This window comes from Heptranchias perlo, chromosome 11, assembly GCF_035084215.1.
Source record: "Heptranchias perlo isolate sHepPer1 chromosome 11, sHepPer1.hap1, whole genome shotgun sequence".
NCBI classification, from domain to species: Eukaryota; Metazoa; Chordata; class Chondrichthyes; order Hexanchiformes; family Hexanchidae; genus Heptranchias; species Heptranchias perlo.
The window spans coordinates 33790097-33809187 of NC_090335.1; the positions used below are offsets into that span (position 1 = coordinate 33790097).

General features: G+C 43.3%; 1 long non-coding RNA gene across 1 annotated transcript in view; it reads left to right on the top strand.

Annotated features, from left to right (window-relative positions):
- Window positions 1-828: 828 nt before the first annotated feature.
- Window positions 829-19091, top strand: part of LOC137326928 (uncharacterized) — a 97084-nt gene continuing 78821 nt past the window's right edge. Inside the window, exon 1 of the long non-coding RNA XR_010964297.1 lies at window positions 829-903. This is a non-coding gene — a long non-coding RNA (uncharacterized lncRNA). The remainder of the gene's footprint in view (window positions 904-19091) is intronic.

Genomic DNA, 19091 nt, shown 5'->3' on the forward strand with positions numbered 1-19091 from the left:
ACCTAAAACCATCTGATTCAAAGGTGAGAGTGCTATCAACTGTCACAAGCTGACAAAAGTACTATGTAGAAAGTAATAAAACGTGGTACCACTCTCAATTTCTCCATTTCAAACTTATTGGAATGACTATGATTGTCAATATAAAAACTGTAATACTACATACATTAAACTATATGTGAACAAACTCTCCTAAAAGTGAAAATATGGGTTTATCAGCTACAATTTTAAGAAATGTTATCACTTATCCTTTATCTCCATACATTATCAAATCCATCCAGTTGGTTCTTTAAAACAGAAATACTAAATAAGTTAAGTGTCACAAGGATATTTAACTGCAGAAGTACTTTTTAACTTTCTTTTAAACAGTGAATAGTAATACTAATGTGCTATATAACTAAAATTGCAGTATTTACAGGAACATTTTTACTAAGTATGAAACCCAGACTATATTTAACAGCAATTTAACTTATAAATACTCATTAATTTTCATTTACATATTGAACATGTCTGTTTAATTTAAGCAATAAACATAATTATGTAGAATACAGGCAGCAAGGCATACTTTGTTCTACAAATCACAGTTTGTGAAAAGTTATTATATTTAAAAAGTCTAACAATATGTAAGATTTAAACTCTCCAATTTTGCTTTAAAAACTTCTCAATTCCTTTACTTGATATAGATATCTTAATAATGGCGAGGCTAACGGGGCTCACTGTTAGTCCAGTAGTAGAGCAACTCCTGCTGATTGCACATGCGCAGTGAAACATGGGAATCCGGAAGTCCTGCTCCTCCGTAAGCTTCTCGGGAAGGAAATCTTGCTGGCTGACTCACCGTTCAGATGAATGGAATGTTGTGAATTCCTCCAAGCCCTGGTGGATACAGAGTAACCTCGCCATAAAAAGGTACGTCAAGTTATTTAAGCACACTTTGAACGGTTTGGTAAGTCTTAATGACTGCCAAACAACCCCCCTGGCACTAAAAATTAACCTTAACAAGTGTAGAGTCTCATTCTTTCAGATTTTAATTATTGTTGGACATTTAAAAAGAAATGTTACTTTTTCTTTCTGTCTCTTTTATCTCTTGCCTCTTAATTCAATATTTCTTACACTCTCTTTATTTTGCTTTTTGTTCCTGATCTGCCATTGGATTTATTATTCTAACTTACACTTCCTGGTTCTGACTGCATGGCTTATTAACATGCTTCAATCTGATTGGTTACGGGTATAGACAGTTGCTTGCCCTGTTCACACAGGTCCCAGCTGCACGGTAGAGGGCACCATTTTGGATTCAGTGCTCCATGAGGGCAACTTGGCATGCAAAAAAAAAGAAAAGTTTATGGGTAAGTGCAAATCTAACGAACAGTGGGCACCGTCCTTTCATCGCTCAGACGAAAATCCGGGCCAGTGTTTTTCTTTCCTTCTGCAATCTATGGGCACTTAACACCTATGTTTGCCATCACCTCATCACTAGTTCTTGATTTACCTTTTTGTCAACCCTACCCTTTTCTACCTTGGTGGTACCCTGCACTAGGGACCATTAGGTCTATATCCAAGTTTCTCAATTAAAAATAAAAGCATTGCTGCTTCTACACGTGCTGCTGTATCCTAGCAGGTCTGTGATTGAAAAAGAGAAGAACATAACAAAATGTGAAAATTGAAAAGGGCAATGGGTCTATGAAGCCGACTTCTTCCACATGAGGTGGAATCTTCTTTATCAGGGACTCTAACCAGAACATTTAATCTCTGGGGGTAAGGTTTGCAAAGTAATGCAACTAAACTCCAAAATATATGTGAAACCTTATGTCCTATAGTATACAATCCTAGATCAGTTGCTCTCCTCATAATGACACCTCCATGGCCCCAGCAGTTAAAGAACCATCATATTCCACACAGCATTCAATTATCTCTATCACACATATCTTTATAACCCTCAAACCTATTCCTAACCAAATATTCATTCAATTCTTTTTGAGAGGTGTTAATCAACACAGAATTAGCTGCCTTATCTGGAAGTCTATTTCACATACCCACTATGCACAAAAAAAATCCTTTCAATTTCAAGTCTTGCCTGGGGCTTGTTAATTTTATACTTAAATGCTTGTCACAAAGCTAGTTAAAATTTCTAATTCCATGCCTTTCACCACTTTGATTATTTGAAAAAAAATGAATTTGATTTAAAGTGATTTTTTGCAGGAGTGCAATCTTACTAGTATGGTCATTCCTGCTCCTTTTACAGATTCCTATTCTCAGCATGATAGTGAAACTTGTGCTTTGAAATAAAAAAAGCAGTTGTTTAAACCAGCTCTGTAACAGCACTGAGCTGCACCAGGTCCTGATAAAGTCATAGTCATAGTCTCCTAAAGTTACAGCGGGGATTCTGGAGAACCCCTGTGGAAATTCTTTGTGGAAATCTTTAATTTAAATATATTCAAAGAGCATCTGTATTCCTCATAACTAAAAAAGTTACAAAGAATTACACATAATATTAACTTTAGTTGTGTTGTGTATCTCTTTGTCTATTTCTGATAATGTTTGAATATGTTGTTCACACAATGAAAGCTGATGACATAATCAGACAACTGGAGAAAGTATTGAGCATGACAGTCTGAGAAGCTGAAGTAACAAAATGGGCCAGAATTTGTAGCAGGGCATCGAATGGTGCCTGTCGTTAGTTAGACTTGCCCCTGCACCCCAAAACATTTTTGCCCACAAAAGTTGCTGAAAGTGCGAGTTGATAATGATGTGGCGAGGGAAATAGGGCATGTGGGACCTGAGTGAACAGGGCAACCAACAGGATATCTCCTTAACCAATCAGATTTAAGGATGGGGAAATAAACACAGGAATGACTGAGAATGAGGGTGAATTAAACGGGATAAATTCAATGTCAAATTAGGTACAGAAAGAGAAATAAAGAGAGGGAAAGAAAGATTGGATTAAGAGAGAGAGAGAATAAAGAGACAGAAAGGAAAAGTAAGAAAAAAATTAAATTTAAAATTTGACATTTTTAAAATCTCCCCCCGAAATTAAAAACATGAGGGGATGAGACTCCACACTTGTAATAGTTAATTTCTGGTGCCAGAGAGGTTGATTGGCAGTCATTAACACTTATCGCGTTGTTAAAAGGTACTTACATTTATAATGACAAAACTTAACTTTCTGTGGCGAGTTTAACTGGTAATTAATGGGCAAATACAGCGAGTTCCTAATAAAAACTGGGGAGGCTAAGGGCAAGATGCTGTTTTTGTGAAGCTAATGGCAGAGCGGCGCAACTCGGATAGCAACTTTTAGATATTCACATCTAACCGCGCATCTGCTCCTTGTCTCAAGTTGCTGTACCATTTACCCATAAATAATGGTGAGCGCCATTAGCCTTGTCGTTATTTTGACGGCAGATTCTGGCCCAATGAAAGACAGACATCAACCCAGTTCTTTGTTTCAACTGCATTCAATGCTTAAATGAAAGTTCTTAAAAATAATGTAAATAGATTAAAAAAAACATTGATATTAACAATTAACAGTGAACTTGACACAGTGGGCTCGATTTTAGGGTCGGGTTTCCGGCGGGTTACCAGCGGGGTGGCCCCGAAAATCCCGATCTCCGGTCACGTGACCGGATCGCGACGAAATCCCGGCCACTTCCGGGTACCGCGCTGACGTGCGGGGCTGCGCGCGCAAGCCCCGCTGGTGGGAATCCCGCAGGCAATTAAAGCCAGCGGGGTTCCACTTGAGAGTACTTAACTTGCTCGTTGTGGTCAGTTAATGAGCTGAAGCAGCTGGCAAAAGACGAAGTGTGGGATTTTAGGTTCAAGGCAGTGAGTTTCCCACACTGGGGGAAACAGACTCCCTCCAACCAGGCGTGTTGCAGCCAGCAGCCTGTGGCAGGTGCCAAGGTGCGCTCCACGGGTGAGAGCCCTCACCCACGCAGGAGGCCACCGCGTCACATAGGGCAACCCCTGCCCTCCACCACCCCCCGCCAAGCCAGAGGACAGACCGACACGAAACCGCAGCCCCAGTCCGAGGAACCACACACCTACCCTGCACAACCCCTCAGACCAACACCTGCCAGTTGGGTGGTGTGTGGACACCCTCGGAGGACGAAGAGCATGACCAGCACCAGCAGCCTCACAGTCCACACCGTCCGCCGCAGAGACGTGGATCCCCCCAACACGGTGTTGTTGCACGCCCACCTGCACAGCAGGAGGGAGGGCTACCGCAGAGAGAGACGCGTCGCAGAGGGCACTACCCTCGCCACAGGGTCCACAGACCGAGGCGCAGCACCCCGGACCTCTCCGCGCAGCAGTGCACAGGGAGGCGCAGATTCGCTCGACATGTAGTCGTGGAGATCTGCAGCCTCTTTCATGCCGAGCTGCTCCTGGCTGGCCCCAGCACCAACTGCTTACCTGTCGCTGGCAAAGTCACCACTGCCCTCCACACCTTCTCCTCCGCATCCTTCCAGGGTGCAGCCGGCTACACCGCCGATGTCTCTCAGTCGTCTGCGCGGACGAGCCCTGCAAATACACCTGCACCTACTCTGCAGTAACACGATGGGTGGCATCAGTGGTGGGTCCTCATAGTGATACCCAGGAGCGGGCATTATTGGACACAACGGACAGGATTCGCGGAGACATGGCAGTGGTGGTGTCAATATAATGTGTGCTGTTTGTTGCTCTGAAATTCAATATGGGTAACACCCATGACAAACCCTCAGACACCCTTGTGCACCCCCTTCATGCTGACGAGACGTTTGCCTTACGCTGCCTACTGCACATATGTGATGCATGCCCTGTGGCTGCAGCACAGGTGGTGGCAGGTTGAGTGAGGCTGGCCGTGAGGGAGATGCACGAGAGGGTGAGTATGGGATGGAGCCATGAGATTGTATGAGGATTGGGTTGCGTGTTAGTGGCAGGATGAGTACTGGCGAAGTGAGTAGGTGGAGGTAAGATGAGGACGGGGTGTGAGTGGGTATGAAGGGTGATGTGATAGAATAGTGTGGGCGGTGCCGAAGGAGATTTGGGGTGGGGGCAGTGTTGTGGCAGACGGAGTGTAGGGGAAAGACTTCGTGTTCTCACTGTGGCGGAGCTACTGCGGTCATTGCAGCGCCTCCTGCACTGTATGCAGGTGGGCCATATGTTGGTGGTGCAGGTGACCCCCTCTGCCACCTCGAGCCAGGCCTTCTTGGTGGCAGAGGCAGGCCGCTTCCTCCCGCCCGCCGGGGGGAAGATCTGTGTCCTCCCCCTCCTCCTCACCCCATCTGATGATACCTGGGGTGAGGCATCATTAAACTGGGAGCAGCCTTCCCCCTGGGCTGCTCCATGCTGCAATTTGTTCTATTGGTTGCAGCATCTGTCAGTGGAGGACTGCCCCTTTAACTAGAGAGCCTCCAGCTGACAGATCGAACTGCGCATGCGCAGCCCGACCGACGCGCAGGCCAGCGCCGTGGACCCCGGAGGAGCAGGTAATTGATTCCAATTAGTGTGTTGCCTGCTACGATCGCGTGGGCAACCCACTAATTTCGCCGTTCGCGTTTTCGACGCTCCCGGAGGACCACCCGCTGGGAACCCGCAGGCCTGCTAAATTCGAGCCCAGTGTCTTTTCATATCTAAGATCTGGGTTCAAGTTTTGTTTCTCAGATGGCTCTAGGGATCCTAATATAATATGAATTTGTGGCACGGCTCTACAACAGAAAAAGGCACTAATTGACACAAAGTTAACAATCTCACTCAGAAAAGACAAAAAGATAGAAATTTTTAAAAATCAGTAGGGATGTTAGATGGACTTAGCGAAAAGGTTAAACGGGCAAGGTATTTTTCTGGTTGCTGTGTGTTATGACATTGTAAACATAATGGGAAGATTTTCTTTGAATGTTATTTCTACCGAGATTGTAAATGCATCATTTTATACTACATTTATAAACTTACTTAAAATAGCAAACAAAGGAAATGTCCTTGCTATGTTTGCTTACTATGCTTTCAACTTTGATAACCTAACGGGGCCAGAAATTGTTCATAAAATAAGGTGAGCCTAACAGCGCTCAAATCAAAGAGCAAGTTTCGGCAACCGCAAGTGCACAGTCAAACCTGAAAATCCGGAACTTGCTCTTCAAGATACACTGGTGCTCTGAAAGCTTTGCGTTAAAGCGACCTCGCTGGCTGAAATCAATGGACCAGCGCCAACTTGCTCTCCTGCCCAGCTGGAAACTAAGTAATTTCACCACAAAAAAAGGTACGTTGAGTTATATCAGGTCTAAACTAACTTTTAATGGCGTGGTAAGTATCAATGACTGTCAAACAACATCTCTGGCACTGAAAATTAACTTTTAAAAATGTGGAGTCTCATTACTCCTGATTTTATTATTGTAAACAATTTTACAACACCAAGTTATAGTCCAGCAATTTTATTTTAAATTCACAAGCTTTCGGAGGCTACCTCCTTCCTCAGGTGAACGATGTGAAAATGTCACATGTGAAAATGTGAAAATTTCACATCGTTCACCTGAGGAAGGAGGTAGCCTCCGAAAGCTTGTGAATTTAAAATAAAATTGCTGGACTATAACTTGGTGTTGTAAAATTGTTTACAATTGTCAACCCCAGTCCATCACCGGCATCTCCACATCCTGATTTTATTAGTTTTTGGACATATAAAAAAAATGTAAATTAAAAAATTTAAACTTTTTTTTAACTTTTTCTTTCCGTCTATTTTATCTCAGTCTTTTAATCTGACCCTCTCTTTATTTTGCTTTCTCTATCTCATATTATAGTACATTTACTAACCTTATTGGGTAGTTCCTGGTTTTTAGTCTGCACGGTTTGTCAATGAGTTTCAGTTCCTGTTTCTCACAGTGTTGCTTGCTTCAAGCTGATTAGTTGAGGGGACATGGAGATCCTTTCCCTGCTCACACAGCCCGGGAAGGAATGCTGCTGTTTTTTTAAATAGCATTTCAAGGAAGTTGCCACCAAAAAGAACACGATAACTTAGTGTGTGAATTTAAATCTTATGAGCAGTGACCACTGCTGGTTCGCTACTCAGAGCAATTTATGGGCCATGGTGATCAGAGGAAATCTCCCAGCTTTACTCAGCAGCTGGAGTTACCTGAGAAGGAGTACTTGATGCAGACACTAGGGGGTAGATCTTGACTTTGTGCGATAGTGTATAACGGGCGATAGGAAGTCGACAGCCCGTTTTACATCTCATTGACTTCAATGGATATAAAAATCAGGAGAGATGTAAAACGAGCTGCCGACTTGCTATCACCCATTTTACACTCTCACAAAAAGTTAAGATCTACCCCTAAGAGCTATGTATTCCTGTCAAGAAAAATGGAAGGAATACTCATTTTGCATTGAGCATTATGACTTGCCATTGAAATTGCATATGCACATGTTCAAAGAAATGTGGTACCTGGGGATGCAATTTAATTTGCAAGAATTAAAGAAAAATAGCAATCAAGTAATGCATGTAATAATGGTCTTTTAAGATTTTTCAAACAGCTAACAAGCCAGTTAACTGGTATAAATGTTAAATATTAATTCCTCCAGCTGTGGAGTGTGGAAAAATTAGTAACCACTGGATCAATGCTAAAGACAAAAAGAATGTTTCACAGATGAGGGCCCAGAGGCACTAGTCACCGCTGTAATAGAATGTTTGGAGTAGATTTTTGGTAGGGGAGAACAGTCCCAATAATAAAAAGGAGGCAACTAACATGGCAGGTAGTGACCAATAGAGTGAATGCTGTTTCTGCAATTTGTTTCATGACTTAAAATACAACAGAAGAATAATGCATGAGTATTACTACAAAGTGTCATCACAGATATGTGGCATGAAATAAAATAGGAGTTGTTAAAAATATGCACAAAAATATTGTACTGACACAGAGAAATGTTAGCAAGGATGAAGGAAGAAAGATAGTAGAAGAAAAAATGGCAGGGATATACAAATTACATTATATATGTCAAAATGGCAAAGAACATACTACAGGAAAAAGGCTAAAATGTCAAATAACTGGAGGTCACAGCTTGCAATAGATGCTGGAACCAAACAAGAAACAGTTCACCCTTTATGAGGAAACTATTGTTATGTTGTTCAAGACGGGTAGATTAGGACATGGGCCTACGAGGAAAGTGTAGAACCTGTAATATGATTTATATAATGTTATATTAAGATGTTCACCAAAGTTGTAGTATTGTGCACAATAGCGCATGAAATGAAAAATGCAGTACCCAAATGGATAAGTGTGTTTATTTACTTATAATGTATGATAGGCTATGTTGCAAAAGCAAGGAAAACAGCTGCCCTCAATCTGAAAAAGAAGAGCTTTGCTCATCAAAACCAAACATTATCATTCTCACTTTAAAAAGGCAGAAGTACAGACACACACATTGCAGGAGATTTGGAAACTCATTTTTCAAAAAAGCGCAGCTTGAGTCACAGAGCACTGGTAATAAAGGGCTACCACTAGTGATGGATGATGAGAAGTTAGTGGGAAAGCAACATGTACAAGAATGCAGAAACTATTGCACCTGCTTCCAAATGGAGGCTGGTACAGCACCAAGCCCATATTGAGGTGTCACTTGGCTCCTATGGGGCAACAGTAGAAAGTGATATGGGTTGTGCGAAATAGTCACAGACAAATGGTTACCTGCAATGAAGTCTGCCAATGAGCAGATGGTAACAACAGTGGCATCCGTCATGGAAGTCTCAGTTACTCAGGTCTAGGCACAGCAGTAACATCTCTAATGGATGGTTACAATACCGGTAGGAAACCTTTTAGAGCCCACACCTACAGAAACAATTATAGAAAACTTCTATTCTCCTGGAAAACGGTTGCAGACAACCACGTAAGATGAATCCTGATGCCTCATACATGCCTATTGTTCTACACTCAAAATTGTGAGGAGATGTCCTCCAGCATTGTCAGGAGTGGAGTAACACAGCAACAGGTAATTAGCAATCTTGCCAGCAGCAGTTCCATACCATCATGCACCCATATACAAGTGACAATAGGTACTGCCTCTAGCACTCATGCTGGTACATTGGGGTTAGTTTCAGTGTCATGCTTAATGGAGGACTGCACAGAAAAGGGGCCAACACATATGTAGTTGGCAAGGCAGCCACCCAAGAATGATACTCCTTCAACTAGCACAAAGTAGCAGGGTACACCAAGAAAAGTCACATGGAAATTAACAATCCACAAGGGAGACGTTCACCTGCAATATACATTGAACACTAACACAGCATGCACTAAAAAACACAATATAATTCACTTTTATTATCCCATGTGGTTTGTCATTCTTTTATTCTGCAAACATGAAAATGGCAGTTGTCCAAAAGTAAACCTAACAGAACATATGTATTTCTCTATAAAAAAGTAAACAGCAAACAGCAGTTCACTAATTATAAATATGCCCAATAGAAGATAATAGTTTCCAAATGCAGATCTCACTGGAAGAACAGACAAATGAAACTGTCATGTTTTGAGAGTTTTTTCCACAGAAAGGATTTGGAAAATAACATTTATTTTTAAATGTTGGGTTTTTAAAGCAAAGTGTGTTCACACAAGTTAAAAATGGGTGGTTAAAATATTAGCAAGCTAAGCTATGATGTAGTTTCCCCATAGACTGTAAACAATAAGAAATTCATCAGCCTGTCTTGGCAGTCAATAAACGCCTCACAGCCATTGTGCTAGAATATCTCCGGTTCCTTCTGGCTATCAGCACAGAGTGATAAAAGACAGAGACACAGGCGGTCAGTCAGGACTTCAAACAGAAAGCTATGAGGACAAGTTTTGACCAGGCTTAGATGTTTAGCATGAAGAAGGGTAGATAGCAGTCATGGGAGTGAATTTCCATGGAGTTTCACCCACTCGTCGTCATAAATTTGGCAGAATTGCTGTGGAATACCCAGAAAAACAGTGTAAACATCATTTATCCAGGGTTTCCATGGCTTTTCCACCAAAGCTATGGCAAATGAGCAGGAGAACCCTTGTGGAAATTCACCCCCATTTTGTTTAAGTCAAGTGAGACATCCCATTAATGGGAGGAAGCACGTATTCATTATTTTGTATATGTGAAGAGAAGTTGTACTAATTGAACTAAGCGACTCTGATCATAGCTGTTGCTCTGTCTGTTCCCTCACTGTGAAATAAAGCAGCTTGGCGATTCATGTCTGATCTCGTCTCACCAAATATTTTCTTGGTCTGCCTTCAAAGAGATTTAAGAAGTGCACATGAAAGACATGAGTATCTGGTTCAGATCACAAGTGGATACTACTGTTACACCTCTGGATTACACTATCAAGTAGTTAAATATTGAGTAGTACAGGCACACCCTTAAACATTAGACACACAGACCACTTATGGAAGTGACTAGCCCTGCTGTACCTAAGAGAATTGCTAAAGCAAGACCCTAAACTTGTAAAAGAAACTTCATGCACCCTTGTGTTTTGCCGGCAGTGACTGTTGCTATTGGGTGCTGCACATCATCTGCTCTTCCATGACTTGCAGCTTCTCCTCATTCAAGTTTGTCATGGGACTTCTGTCCATTGAAACATTGTGCAGGTTTGCAAAATACCATTTTGATTTTGCATACCTTCTATGGGACATATTGTAAGTTTTCTCCTGATCAGTTCAACCATAAAAAAAATGTGTTTCAGCACCATAAATAAGGGCTCAGGTTCACCTATATGCCTTGTATCTTCTTTCTGCTCAGATGCAGAGGTTGTGTAGATTTGTTATTAACTGTTGCTGCACAGCATAGCTTACACTTTTGGGGAACCAGCTATTTATCCTTCTCCTTTAAAGAACCCTGTCATATTTGCTTGCCTGAGAATAAAAACAATACACCCTAGAAGGTGTGCTTTATACTGTATTATTTTCTTGTCGAGGTGACATGCCACAGGCACATTTTAAGTGATTAATGACAATTCTTGTTAGGTGGGCTATGGTGGTTGATGGGTGTACAAATAGCTATGTGATTGCTGTGTATCTTGGGAGAGCAACCAATTTAGAACAACTTATGCTGCTTCTGCTGCGACTGCTGGTCATTGATGATATCTATGTAGGTGGATGTGTAACTGAACAGGGCTTTAGTGACATCTTTAATGGAGCACTGCTCAGAAAAGGGGCCGATTCATGATATCCTTTATTCTTGGAAGGATTCTGTGGCATAAAAGTTGATGTAATAGTAACCTTCACTACTACTAATGGGACCAAGATGAGGAAAACTTTCTTCACTCAGAGGGTTATGAATCTTTGGAATTCTCGACCCCAGAGGGCTGTGGATGCTCAGTCATATACTCGCTGAGTATATTCAAAACTGAGATCGATTGATTTTTGGACGCTAAGGGAATCAAGGCATATGGGGATAGGGTGGGAAAGTGGAATTGAGGTAGAAGATCAGCCATGATTTTATTGAATGGCGAAGCCGGCTCAAGGGGCCGTATGGCCTACTCCTGTTCCTATTTCTTATGTTCTTATAACAGTTCAGTAAGGATGTTGACTGTACCTGTACCTCCTTGTGGACTAAATGGCACACCTCCACCACAGCATCCATACGAATATAGGAACTGGAGTTGTCATTTCAGCCTCTTAGGCCTATTCTGGCACTCAATCAGATCATGGCTAATCTGTACCATAACTCCATTTACCCACCATTGATACATAGGGCTCGATTTTAGGGTCGGGTTTCCGGCGGGTTACCAGCGGGGTGGCCCCGAAAATCCCGATCTCCGGTCACGTGACCGGATCGCGACGAAATCCCGGCCACTTCCGGGTACCGCGCTGACGTGCGGGGCTGCGCGCGCAAGCTCCGCTGGTGGGAATCCCGCAGGCAATTAAAGCCAGCGGGGTTCCACTTGAGAGTACTTAACTTGCTCGTTGTGGTCAGTTAATGAGCTGAAGCAGCTGTCAAAAGAGGAAGTGTGGGATTTTAGGTTCAAGGCAGTGAGTTTCCCACACTGGGGGAAACAGTACCTTTCAAACCAGGCGTGTTGCAGCCAGCAGCCTGTGGCAGGTGCCAAGGTGCGCTCCACGGGGGAGAGCCCTCACCCACGCAGGAGGCCACCGCGTCACATAGGGCAACCCCTGCCCTCCACCACCCCCCGCCAAGCCAGAGGACAGACCGACACGAAACCGCAGCCCCAGTCCGAGGACCCACACACCTACCCTGCACAACCCCTCAGACCAACACCTGCCAGTTGGGTGGTGTGTGGACACCCTCGGAGGACGAAGAGCATGACCAGCACCAGCAGCCTCGCAGTCCACGCCGTCCGCCGCAGAGACGTGGATCCCCCCAACACGGTGTTGTTGCACGCCCACCTGCACAGCAGGAGGGAGGGCTACCGCAGAGAGAGACGCGTCGCAGAGGGCACTACCCTCGCCACAGGGTCCACAGACCGAGGCGCAGCTCCCCGGACCTCTCCGAGCAGCAGTGCACAGGGAGGCGCAGATTCGCTCGACATGTAGTCGTGGAGATCTGCAGCCTCTTTCATGCCGAGCTGCTCCTGGCTGGCCCCAGCACCAACTGCTTACCTGTCGCTGGCAAAGTCACCACTGCCCTCCACACCTTCTCCTCCGCATCCTTCCAGGGTGCAGCCGGCTACACCGCCGATGTCTCTCAGTCGTCTGCACGGACGAGCCCTGCAAATACACCTGCACCTACTCTGCAGTAACACGATGGGTGGCATCAGTGGTGGGTCCTCATAGTGATACCCAGGAGCGGGCATTATTGGACACAACGGACAGGATTCGCGGAGACATGGCAGTGGTGGTGTCAATATAATGTGTGCTGTTTGTTGCTCTGAAATTCAATATGGGTAACACCCATGACAAACCCTCAGACACCCTTGTGCACCCCCTTCATGCTGACGAGACGTTTGCCTTACCCTGCCTACTGCACATATGTGATGCATGCCCTGTGGCTGCAGCACAGGTGGTGGCAGGTTGAGTGAGGCTGGCCGTGAGGGAGATGCACGAGAGGGTGAGTATGGGATGGAGCCATGAGATTGTATGAGGATTGGGTCGCGTGTTAGTGGCAGGATGAGTACTGGCGAGGTGAGTAGGTGGAGGTAAGATGAGGATGGGGTGTGAGTGGGTATGAAGGGTGATGTGACAGAATAGTGCTGGCGGTGCCGAAGGAGATTTGGGGTGGGGGCAGTGTTGTGGCAGACGGAGTGTAGGGGAAAGACTTCGTGTTCTCACTGTGGCGGAGCTACTGCGGTCATTGCAGCGCCTCCTGCACTGTATGCAGGTGGGCCATATGTTGGTGGCGCAGGTGACCCCCTCTGCCACCTCGAGCCAGGCCTTCTTGGTGGCAGAGGCAGGCCGCTTCCTCCCGCCCGCCGGGGGGAAGATCTGTGTCCTCCACCTCCTCCTCACCCCATCTGATGATACCTGGGGTGAGGCATCATTAAACTGGGAGCAGCCTTCCCCCTGGGCTGCTCCATGCTGCAATTTGTTCTATTGGTTGCAGCATCTGTCAGTGGAGGACTGCCCCTTTAACTAGAGAGCCTCCAGCTGACAGATCGTACTGCGCATGCGCAGCCCGACCGACGCGCAGGCCAGCGCCGTGGACCCCGGAAGAGCAGGTAATTGATTCCTATTAGTGTGTTGCCTGCTACGATCGCGTGGGCAACCCACTAATTTCGCCGTTCGCGTTTTCGACGCTCCCGGAGGACCACCCGCTGGGAACCCGCAGGCCTGCTAAATTCGAGCCCATATTCCTTGATACCTTTACCTAACAAAAATCTCAATCTCAGTCTTGAAAATATCAATTGGCCCAGTGTCACAGCCTTTAGGGAAGAGAATTCCATATTTCCACCACCCTTTGTGTGAAAAAGTGCTTTCTGATTTAACTCCTAAATGGCCTAGCTCTAATTTTAAGATTGTGCCCCCTTGTTCTAGATTCACTTAGCAGAGGAAATACTTTCTCTGTATCTAACTTTTCAAATCCCCTTACCATTTTAAATACCTTAATTAGTTCACTTCCTCAACTTTCTAAACTCAAGGGAATACAATCCAAATTTATGCAACCTGCCCTCATAATTTAATCCTCTAAGCCCCAGTATTATTCTGGTGAAACTGTGTTGTACTCCTTTCAAGGCCAATATATTCTTGAGGTGCAGTGCCCAAAACCTAACCCAGTACTCTAGATGGTGTCTGACCAAGCTGTTGTACAACTGAAGTATCGTTTCCTCCCCTTTGCATTCCAACCCCTTTGAGATAAAGGCCAACATTCCATTAGTCTTCTTGATTACCTTTTGTACCTGTGCACTAGGTTTTAGTGATTTGTGTACTTGGACACCCAAATCCCTTTGTTCTTATTCTCTCACCCTTAAGAAAATATTCTGATTTGTCTTTCTTGGATCCAGAGTGAATGTCCTCAAACTTCCCCACATTAAACTCCATCTGCTATAATTTTCTCCACTCACTTAATCTGTCTATGTCCCTTTGTAACTTCCTGCTCCCATCTACACAACTTACTGTACTTCCTAACTTACTGTAATCTGCAAACTTGGATGTATAACTCTCTATTTCTTCATCCAAATCATTATATATATGGTGAAAAGCTGTGGCCTTGATACAGACCCCTGGGGAACACCACTTGTCAAATCCAATGAATGAGAGTACATTCCCTTTATCCTTACCCTCAGTCTCCTACCTCACATCAATTACCAACCCTTGTCACAAGGTTCCTCCAATTCCATATGCTTTTATTTTTGCTAATAATCTCTTGTGCAGAACCTTATCAAATACCTTCTGGAAGTCCATATAGACAACATCCATAGACACTCCTCTTTCCACCATGTTAGTTACTTCCTCAAAAAATTCAACTAGATTAGTCAGACATGACCTACCTTCACAAATCCATACTGACTCTCTTTAATCAGCTCATGCTTGTCCAAGTGCTCAGTCAATCTGTCCTTGATGATAGATTTCCAGTAATTTTGATACAACTGATGTTAAACTGACCGGTCTGTAGCATCCTGTTTTTTCCCTCCCACCCTCCCTTCTTAAATAATGGAGTGACATTTGCAATTTTCCGATTCAAAAGTATAATTCCTAAATCTGGAGCTGATTTGTTAGCGTCCATTTCGCGCTATTGCCAAAGACCAATTTCATCCCCAAATTCTTCAACTTATCCAAACAAAATTTTCATATATATCTGTAGCTCTACCAGAGAGAAAAACTGCAATGTAAAATTTATGTATTTGTATTCCTTATAATCATTTTGCATTGTATTTTACAGGGTGGCGTGAGCATAGGGATGTTGCACATTTTAGTTTCCATAAGTCCAGACTTTATGTCAATATCTACATTCTTCAATAAAAAAACAAGTGAAATATAACTGTTCAAAGTGTTAGTTATTTCAAGGGAGTTGCAGCTGCTTGATATGTAATTGTAGTTTTTTTAGGTGATCGAAATTAGTGATAATTAAACTGGAAAGTTATTACAGTAGATTTAATGCTGAACGAGTGTAAATAATCTAATATCTGTGGACTCATTCTCAACACATTCTTGTGCACTGATAGACTTATTCAGCATCAACTGACAGTGATTAATGGATATACAGAATGTTACCATTCATGAGCAATTGTAGCCTGAAGCTAGAATACTTATAGCTGAAAGCCTGGTGTTTCCTCATCATTTGTGCTCAGATATGCATGTACCCTGGGCACAAACAAATTACGTGGCTTAAAAGATCTCAGAATGTTGGGCGTAAGTGAGTTACTACAATACGCCCAAGTCTCCTCGATTTTTTACGCCCATCTATCAAACCCTTGTCAGAATAAGTCTCCGCCCACAAAACTGGCCACGGCCCCAACTCTCAAATATGAGTATCGTCGAATTGCGTTTGTTCTGGGGGGGGTGGGGGTCTCTCAAAATTGTGACCAGATTTTCAGGTGCAGCAGGAAACAGTCATTTTTCTGATATTTTAATTGCAATTTTTTGAGTGTTTTTTAAAATTTATACATACATTGTATTTTCTGTTTCTTTTAATGCATTTTTATAGCGTAAGTATAAATCACATTTAAAATTGAAAAGCATCCCTGATTGCAGGTTTTTAAACATGCTATGCCTGATGTGCATGAATGATGGTTAAATGAGTAGAAACTTAAATTTTAACACTAAAAGAAGAAACATACTGGTGTGGGTTCGACGTTTCCTTGGGCCCTAATTGTTTATGCTGATTTATGCCCATTTACGCCCATTTTAAGTTCGGCCTTATTCTAATGAGATCAGGAGAATGCTTGGGTGTAACTTGACATCGGCAAAATGGCTGCAACATGGGACGCATTTTCAGGTCTAACTAGTTGGGATGCGCCCAAGGAGGAAACTCCAGGTTGAATACTTACAATACAATATTTTCATTTTATATTATTATTTATAGTTAAATAGAAAAACGTATGGCGATTTGGGAAGCAGAGAAGTAGAGTTGGTTGGAGCTTAGGAGTTTCTCTGCAGTACAGGTTGAGCAGCTGGAAGGTGCAAAACTGAGGTGTTACAACATCACCACTGGCAAAAGGATATAATTACATTGTGACAAGTTTCTAATATCAGTTTCCGATTATAAATGTGGACAGTGGACTTTATAATGGAAATGTTGACGAGAAATACATACAGATGCTAGAATTTTCATATATTACTAATCCGTTTCCTGTGGCATTGCATACAGTAAGTCATAGAATATGTTCACTCTCTTACCTGTCTCTTCTAATTGCTGTTTCTCTCTCTATCTCTCCTGTTCTGCCTCCATATCTCTCTTTTGTCTTCTGCTTCTGTCTTATTTAGTCTTATTGTTCCTCTCTACCCTCTTCTACTTCTCTTTCTGTTTCTTTCTTTTCTTCTTTCCTTTTGGGTGGGAGGTGAAGGGTGGTATTGCACCATGCAATGGGGAAAGGAGTCACCAGTAGCCGCAGGATATATTTGGGGTGGGAGGTGTGGGGAAATTGTGACTCTTAATGAGCCCCTTCCCATCCCATCATCCTAATATTTGTGCCTCCCCCACTTGCTCACTTCTTCTTTCCCAATATTCCTTCCCCTTCCTGCAACTCTGTCACTCTCATAGAAACATAGGAACAGGAGTAGGCCATTTAGTCCCTGGAGCCTGTTCCGCCATTCAATGAGATCATGGCTGATCTGTGACCTAACTCCATAGACCCGCCTTAGCCCCATATCCCTTAGTAACTTTGGATAACAGAAATCTATTAATCTCAGATTTAAAATTCACAATTGAGCTAGCATCAACCGCCATTTGCAGAAAAGAGTTCCAAACTTCTACCACCCTTTGCGTGTAGAAATGTTTCCTAACTTCACCCCTGAAAGTCCTGGCTCTAATTTTTAGTCTATGTCCCCTAGTCCTAGACTCCTCAACCAGCGGAAATAGTTTCTCTCTATCAACCTTATCAGTTCCCCTTAATATCTTGAAAACGTCTATCAAATCACACCTTAATCTTCTTAATTCCAGTGAATCCTAGTATGTGTAATCTCTCTGCATAATATAACCCTTGGAGTCCAGGTATCATTCTAATAAATCTATGCTGCACTCCCTCCAAGGCCAATATATCATCCTTAAGCTGCGGTGCCCAGAACTGAATACAGTATGCCAGGTGTGGTCTAACCAGAGCTTTGTATAACTGTAGCATAACTTCTACCCCCTTGTATTCAAGTCCTCTAGATATAAAGACCAACATTCCATTAGCCTTTTTGATTATTTTCTGTACTTGCCCATGATATTTTAATGATCTATGTACCTGGAAGTCTAAGTCTCTTTGGACCCCCACTGTTTTGAGCTTTTCACCATTTGGAAAGTTCTCTGATCTATTCTTTTTTGGTCCAAAGTGGATGACCTCAAATTTGCCTACATTGAAATCCATTTGCCACAGTTTTACCCATTCACTTAGCCTATTAATATCTCTCCATAATTTTATGCTTCCATATACACTGCTTACAATGCTGCCTATCTTTGTGTCATTGGCAAACTTGGCTAAGTGACTCTCTATCCCATCATCTAAGTCGTTAATAAATACAGTGAATAGTTGAGGCCCCAACACAGATACCTGTGGGACACCACTAGTCACATTCTGCCAATTTGAGTACCTGCCCATTATCCCTACTCTCTGCCTCCTGCTGCTCAGCCAATTTCCTAACCAGGTCAATAATTTGCCTTCAATTTTTTTTATTATTCGTTCATGGAATGTGGGCATCGCTGGCAAGGCCAGCATTTATTGCCCATCCCTAATTGCCCTTGAAAAGGTGGTGGTGAGCCGGCTTCTTGAACCGCTGCAGTCTGTGTGGTGAAAGTTCTCTCACAGGGCTGTTAGGTAGGGAATTCCAGGATTTTGACCCAGTGACGATGGAAAATTGTCAATATATTTCCAAGTCGGGATGGTGTGTGACTTGGAGGGGAACGTGCAGGTGGTGTTGTTCCCATGTGCCTGCTGCCCTTGTCCTTCTTGGTGGTAGAGGTCGGGGGTTTGGGGGGTGCTGTCGAAGAAGTTGATTCTTAACTACCCACTGAAATGGCCTCGCAAGCCACTAGTTGTCCATCCTGCTACAAAAAGTCTGTGGGAGTACCTTCACCACATGGACTGCAGTGGTTCAAGAAGGTGGCTCACCACCACCACCTTCTCAAGGGCAATTAGGGATGGACAATAAATGCTGGCCTTGCCAGTGACACCCACATCCCGTGAATGAATTTTAAAAAATAGTGGAGTGACTTGTGCAATTTTTCAATCTAAAGGAATGGTTCCTGAATCGAGAGAACTTCGGAAGATTAAAGTTAGGACATCTTCAATGTTCTTACCTACTTCCTTTAATGCCTTGGGATGGAAACCATCTTGTCCTGGGGATTTGTCACTCTTTAGTACCATTATTTTCTTCATTACTATTAATTTGCTTACATTAATTATGGTGTGTCCCCATCCCTGATTCAAAATTTGTTTCCTTGGGGCATCCAGCATGTTATCCTCTTCCTCCACTGTAAATACTAATGCAGAGTAATTACTTAACATGTCTGCCATTTCCTTACTTTCATTTGCAATATCACCATTATCAGTTTTTAAGGGGCCCACATTGCTCTTGACCACCCTCTTTTTC